The sequence below is a fragment of the Schistocerca serialis genome, chromosome 12 (genome assembly GCF_023864345.2).
Source record: "Schistocerca serialis cubense isolate TAMUIC-IGC-003099 chromosome 12, iqSchSeri2.2, whole genome shotgun sequence".
In the NCBI taxonomy this organism is placed as follows: domain Eukaryota; kingdom Metazoa; phylum Arthropoda; class Insecta; order Orthoptera; family Acrididae; genus Schistocerca; species Schistocerca serialis.
Genome location: NC_064649.1, coordinates 163,929,515 through 163,937,199, shown reverse-complemented (window position 1 = coordinate 163,937,199; position 7,685 = coordinate 163,929,515).

Below are 7,685 nucleotides of genomic sequence, written 5' to 3'. Positions count from 1 at the left end.
TGAAACTAACTAAAATTATTATTTATTTTGCAAAAATTCTGAGAAATCACAATGGCACTTTTAGTTATGAAGTGAGCAAGTTATACCCTGGTTCTTTTCGGAATGTCAAGTTACCTCTCAAGGATAGGATTCGCCAATGAAATTTCTATACAAAGATGTTTGTTGACTTGGCAGAGGGGCTGAGAGGTTCGTCTACTCAACTTCAATAATTATCCTTTAGAATGTTGCTAGGTATGGTCGAGGCTGTCGCGTGTGAAATGCAGTGAAGTGTACTGTTGTGGAGGAAATATCGGGCTCGTAATAGCTGTAGCGCACAATACCGTAAGCTGCGATGACTGGTGTCTGCGCCGCTCGCTGCTGACAAATAAGATAACTCTCGTTCCATCTGGATTGACCTTCGCCAATCAAACTCTCCCTACGCCTCAATGAAGTCGAGGACTCCTATTCGCCCCTAGTCTGACTACTGGCGTGGTACACCGGTCAGATAACCAGTCCACCGCGATGCCAGTCAAAAATTCGCTCATAGTCGTGTAACTCTGTCCGTTCACACCACACAATAAGTGTGGCGGCCAACACAGTGAACAACGCTTCATCGCAACGACTGAATATAGAGTCGCACTTTGATTCTCTCTCGACAGAGGTGCTCTCCCAGTGAAGTACTGAAGAGTGACTTGTTCCTCACTCTTTTGAGTTCACGTACGAACGCACACGCTCTCGTTAAGTGTTCTCGCTCCGAGAGAGACAACGGAACGGCCCCTCTCCATGCCAGACGTGAAGGGGTATATCTTTCGGTCTCTTCCATTACTCCTTCAGCTCAAGGCGTCAGGAATATCGTCTGCCAATCAGCATTACTCTTCTAAGACGGGAGAATAACGTTTCGTTTAAGGCGACGAATCCGGAAATCTGTAGCATCGATGTTTGGCGTTTGCTGTCTCCCCGTGAAAACCACTGAAACTGCGTGCTATGTTTGTGAAGAATGCGTAGGCTGGGCGCTCCCACACAATGTAGCGGAATTTGCTTTTAAGCCGAACACGGGGTCGTTCTCCCTTTCACTCCGGCAAACGCTGTCCTTCCATGGGCGGTCACCTCGGCGTTTGGCATTGACTCGTCCTCTGAGGGGACCGGCGCCCTGGTGTGCAGTTTGCGTCTCCCGAACTGTGACCGTCGTGTCTGGAATGTATGTGTGTACGCCAGCCTCGAGTATTTCAACCACGGTGAGCTTACTTGTTATTGGCATATTGTTTACATGAATTCATAAAACATTGACTTTATCTTATCGAGTTTGGGTTAGAAAGAAGCGTCTTGATGTGCGGAATATGATTGTGAGGGCGGAATATGTAAGCAATGAAGGTCAGGAGACAACAACGTCTTACAACGTATCTTACACATGAGTCATATTCTGTAGCCAGTGTATAGTAGGACAACTGCCAAGACTACAGAGAGAGAACAAACATTTCAGTTACTGGACAGACAGCTCATAATGTTGCGAAATAGAAAAGAATAAATGGCACGAGGTAGTTGTGGACACAGCTGGCCCGCGCTGCAGTTCAACACCGTGACGCCCCTCCTGTCTGACTTCTTGCTGTACCACTTAGTATGGTGTGACGACATGGCGCCAAGTAGCAACTTCTTTGGCGAACCATGTTAACAAATTTCTCTTCTTCAGAAACGCTTTCCTTGCCATTGCCAATCTACGTTTTATATCTTCTCTACTTTGGCCATCATCAGTTATTTTGCTCCCCAAATAGCAAAACTCCTTTACTACTTTAAGTGTCTCATTTCCTAATCTAATTCCCTCAGCATCACCCGACTTAATTAGACTGCATTACATTATCCTCGTTTTGCTTTAGTTGATGTTCATCTTATATCCTCCTTTCAAGACACTGTCAATTCCGTTCAACTGCTCTTCCAAGACCTTTGCTATCTCTGACAGAATTACAATGTCATCGGCGAATCTCAAAGTTTTTATTTCTTCTCCATGTATTTTAATACCTACTCCGAATTTTTCTTTTGTTTCCTTTACTGCTTGCTCAATATACAGATTGAATAACATTGGGGAGAGGCTACAACCGTGTCTCACTCCCTTCCCAACCACTGCTCCCTTTTCATGTCCCTCGACTCTTATAACTGCCATATGGTTTCTGTACAAATTGTAAACATCTTTCGCTCCCTGTATTTTACCCGTTCCACATTCAGAATTTGAAAGAGAGTATTCCAGTCAACATTGTCAAAAGCTTTCTCTAAGTCCACAAACGCTAGAAATGTAGGTTTGCCTTTCCTTAATGTATTTTCTAAGATAAGTCGTTGGGTCAGTATTGCCTCACGTGTTCCAACATTTCTGCGGAATCCAAGCTGATCTTCCCCGAGGTCGGGTTGTACTAGTTTTTCCATTCGTCTGTAAAGAATTCGCGTTAGTATTTTGCAGCCGTGACTTATTAAACTGATGGTTCGGTAATCATCTGTCAACACCTGCTTTCTTTGGGATTGGAATTATTATATTCTTCTTGAAGTCTAAGGGTATTTCGCCTGTCTCATACATCTTGCTCACCAGATGGTAGAGTTTTGTCAGGACTGGCTCTCCCAAGGCCGTCAGTAGTTCCAATGGAATGTTGTCTACTCCCAGGGCCTAATTTCGACTCAGGTCTTTCAGTGCTCTGTCAAACTCTTCACGCAGCACCGTATCTCCCATTTCATCTTCATCTACCTCCTCTTCCATTTCCATAATACTGTTCTCAAGTTCATCGCCCTTGTATCTCTACAAACTCCTTCCACGTTTCTGCGTTCCATTCTTTGCTTAGAACTGGGTTTCCATCTGAGCTCCTGATATTCATACAAGTGGCTCTCTTTTCTCCAAAGGTCTCTTTAATTTTCCTGTAGGCAGTATCTATCTTACACCTAGTGAGATAATCCTCTACATCCTTACATTTGTCCTCTAGCCATCCCTGCTTAGCCATTTTGCACTTCCTGTCGATCTCATTTTTGAGACGTTTGTATTCCCTTTTGCCTGCTTCATTTACTGCGTTGGAGGAGGATGAGGAGGGGGGGGGGGGGTGGGGGAACCCAACCCCTCGGAGCAGGGAAAATCGTGGCAGATGTCCGCCGTGGCAAACGTCCGCACACCGTTTCAGCAGGGCAGTGGGACACCCCAGGCGTCCAGAATTGCTATAGAGTGGCTCCAGCAACACTCCTCTGAGTTTAAACACTTCCGCTGGCCACCAAGGACCTCGTCATGAGCGCTATTGAGCATATCTGGCATGCGTTGCCCACTCGTGTACTCTTACGGATTTATGGACAGCCGTGCAGGGTTCGTGGTGTCAGTTCCTTCCACATTAGTCGAGTCCATGCCACGGCGCGCTGCGGCACTTCTGCGTGCTCACGAGGGCCCCACACGGTATTATGCAGGTGTACCAGTTTCTTTGGCTCTTCAGTGTAGTTCCGTACCGTACACCTCGCTGTTGCAAACGCATGTTACACCACGACACAGACACAGACTTGAATAAAGCGAACAGCGGAAAAAACAAAAGAAAAAGAGTTGGGACGAGGGAGGCGCGGATCGCCTCGCTGCTTGGGAGTCCAACTCCGCCGCAACTCAACCACTCTGCCGCATCTTCCTCCGTCGTCGGCGTCGTCGTTGTCGCTGTGAGGCACCGTTAAACCAAGTGGTAAAGCGCGTCGATCTTAGAGCACGAGATACGGTAACCTTAAGTAATTTACAACACACAACGGTCACGGTAGCACCTGATTCCAGAATAGCTGCAGTAGTTAGGATCTACCAACTACCCCCTCTCGACCAGGTCCCCAAAAACTTAACTCGTAACGATATGCCTTCCAAGCAAATTGTCATAACGATCGTCTATAAAGGCTTCGTGCAACGATAAGAAATGTTACAGTTCATGGAATAATAACAAATACGACGAAACTGTCTTGTTTCTTCTGTTTTATTTAACATAACGTTGTTCACAGTTTTATTTCGCATTCACCACTCATTCACACTCTGATGTGGAGTATATGCGAGTGCGCTAACCCTAACTTCCAAGTTCCATCGAAACCCTCTGATGAACAGTTTTGGTTACTTGACACCAACAGTCAATGATAATGATACAGTATTTTGTAATTGACTCTTCTAGTTTAGGCCACAGCCTCCACGAATGTTTGTTAGGCGTAATAGAATTACACACTTTTCTCTCCGATCCGCAATTATTAAGAGTTCGCGTAAAAGTTAACGTTTTTCTTCTTTTCATTAACTGGAGCCCGCCCACTCTCCGCGATATAATTAAAAAAAACCGGTCTCGATACCGCGTCCCTCGTGGGATGCGTATAGATTTAGCCCGGAATTGACCGCCCTGTAGGTGTACTCAATTTAATGACCACACTTCGCTATACGCGATTTCGTGTAACTAAATGTCCTTTTGTTACTCTGATTGTATACCGTAATTATTTAAAACTCGCCCCTATATTTTTTCACTGCGCACAATTAGCACTTCTTTACTTGTTTATTTCTAAGAGCAAACGAAAAAAATGATGCCGTATCATCGGCTTCGTCGATATAAAGCAAAACACCTCAATATGCCCAATTTTACCTCTTCTTGTAGGATCGGCTACCTTACTAATTAATTTACTACATATTATTTCCAATAACACTAAACAGGTGCCGGCCGGAGTGCCCGAGCGGTTCTAGGCGCTACAGTCCGGAACAGCGCGACTGCTACGGTCGCAGGTTCGAATCCTGCCTCGGGCATGGATGTGTGTGATGTCATTAGGTTAGTTAGGTTTAATTAGCTCTAAGTTCTAGGGGACTGATGACCACAGCAGTTCAGTCCCATAGTGCTCAGAGCCATTTGAACTAAACAGGTATCGCCGTTATATTTTAATTGCACTCAAAAACATGTTATTATTATTATGACCGGCCAAATCGTAACAAATCCCGTGGCGCGCGTTTTTAACGATAGCTTTACACTCGCGCAGCCTTTATTCGTGCAATATTATGTATAAATATACAGACAGGACCGAAAGATCGGTGTCTCTACAGGAACGAATAGAGGCAAATACGCGATTCAAGTTCCGTTACATGTATCTCGACTGGTATTGTCACACCACGACGCTGTTGTTGGTTCGGGCTGCTCTTTATTGCAGCAGTGCTTTTGGACCAACCACTGCTTTTTTTTCCACAGTTCAGTACACCTTGTCGCTGTTTTCGTGCTCGACCTGAGTTCAGCTTATGACGGGCTGTGTTCTGAGCCCTCTCCCCAGTAAATCTGAGGCACTTTCCCTTGCAAAGACGTTGTAAAAAATAACTAGACTCACTGGTGGCGCTGCAGTCGCGGGATAATTTGAACCTTCGGCTGGACGCCATTACAGTGGTTGTAGTCTGATGTGTTGTGTAGTATTGTTGTTTATCAAGACCCTGATTCAAAGTTGTATATTTGTTGGGGCGTACATACAGTATTTGTTACTCGTAATTCTACTGTCTGTACATTCCAATCAAATGAAGTACAATGGTGAAGAGTTGTGCAGCGATAAATTGTACAAATAAATTCGAGAAAGGGACGAATATTACATTTCACATGTATGTGGATATTTTAAGTTGTTTTGTATGTCAATGCACTTGCTTAATAAATGTTTTTGTAACACGGTAATAGCATAATGTCTGTGCATCTATTTGCAGGTTTCCTTTCTCAAAATCACAGCTGTTACAAAAATCGTTACACGCTGTCAGGAGGCAAGATTTCCGACCGACAGAATAACTTTTTATATGTTCTGATCATTTTGAAGAAAGTTGGCTGATCGGTAGTGTTTTCATGGTCTAGGTTAGGTTGACACTTGATAATTTGGTCGTGAGTTGCCAAAGCACTATGCCATATATAACGCACTTCTCGTCATAAAATCTAAAGAAAGGTAGAGTCAGAAAATTTCTATTTTTTTTTTTTTTTCCATCGGTCTACTGACTGGTTTGATGCGGCCCGCCACGAATTCCTTTCCTGTGCTAACCTCTTCATCTCAGAGTAGCACTTGCAACCTACGTCCTCTATTATTTGCTTGACGTATTCCAATCTCTATCTTCCTCGTCAGTTTTTGCCCTCTGCAGCTCCCTCTAGTACCATGGAAGTCATTCCCTCATGTCTTAGCAGATGTCCTATCATCCTGTCCCTTCTCCTTATCAGTGTTTTCCACATATTCCTTTCCTCTCCGATTCTGCGTGGAACCTCCTCATTCCTTACCTTATCATTCCACCTAATTTTCAACATTCGACTATAGCACCACATCTCAAATGCTTCGATTCTCTTCTGTTCCGGTTTTCCCACAGTCCATGTTTCACTACCATACAATGCTGTACTCCAGACGTACATCCTCAGAAATTTCTTCCTCAAATTAAGGCCGGAAATGGCTTTTTTGCCATAGCGAGTCTGCTTTTGATGTCCTCCTTGCTCCGTCCGTCATTGGTTATTTTACTGCCTAGGTAGCAGAATTCCTTAACTTCATTGACTTCGTGACCATCAATCCTGATGTTAAGTTTCTCGCTGTTCTCATTTCTACTACTTCTCATTACCTTCGTCTTTCTCCGATTTACTCTCAAACCATACTGTGTACTCATTAGACTGTTCATTCCGTTCAGCAGATCATTTAATTCTTCTTCACTTTCACTCAGGATAGCAATGTCATCAGCGAATCGTATCATTGATATCCTTTCACCTTGTATTTTAATTCCACTCCTGAACCTTTCTTTTATTTCCATCATTGCTTCCCCGATGTACAGATTGAAGTGTAGGGGCGAAGGCTACAGCCTTGTCTTACACCCTTCTTAATACGAGCACTTCGTTCTTGATCGTCCACTCTTATTATTCCCTCTTGGTTGTTGTACATTTGCATATGACCCGTCTCTCCCTATAGCTTACCCCTCCTTTTTTCAGAATCTCGAACCGCTTGCACCATTTTACATTGTCGAACGCTTTTTCCAGGTCGACAAATACTATGAAAGTGTCCTGATTTTTCTTTAGCCTTGCTTCCGTTATTAGCCGTAACGTCAGAATTGCCTCTCTCGTCCCTTTACTTTTCCTAAAGCCAAACTGATCGTCACCTAGCGCATTCTCAATTTTCTTTTCCATTCTTCTGTATATTATTCTTGTAAGCAGCTTCGATGCATGAGCTGTTAAGCTGATTGTGCGATAATTCTCGCAGCTTGTCAGCTCTTGCCGTCTTCGGAACTGTGTGGACGCTGCTTTTCCGAAAGTCAGATGGTATGTCGCCAGACTCATATATTCTACACATCAACGTGAATAGTCGTTTTGTTGCCACTTCCCCCAATGCGTTTAGAAATTCTGATGGAATGTTATCTATCCCTTCTGCCTTATTTGACCGTAAGTCCTCCAAAGCTCTTTTAAATTCCGATTCTAATACTGGATCCCCTATCTCTTCTAAATCGACTCCTGTTTCTTCTTCTATCACATCAGACAAATCTTCACCCTCATAGAGGCTTTCAATGTATTGTTTCCACCTATCTGCTCTCTCCTCTCCATTTAACAGTGGAATTCCCGTTGCACTCTTAATGTTACCACCGTTGCTTTTAATGTCACCACAGGTTGTTTTGACTTTCCTGTATGCTGAGTCTGTCCTTCCGACAATCATATCTTTTTCGATGTCTTCACATTTTTCCTGCAGCCATTTCGTCTTAGCTTCCCTGCACTTCC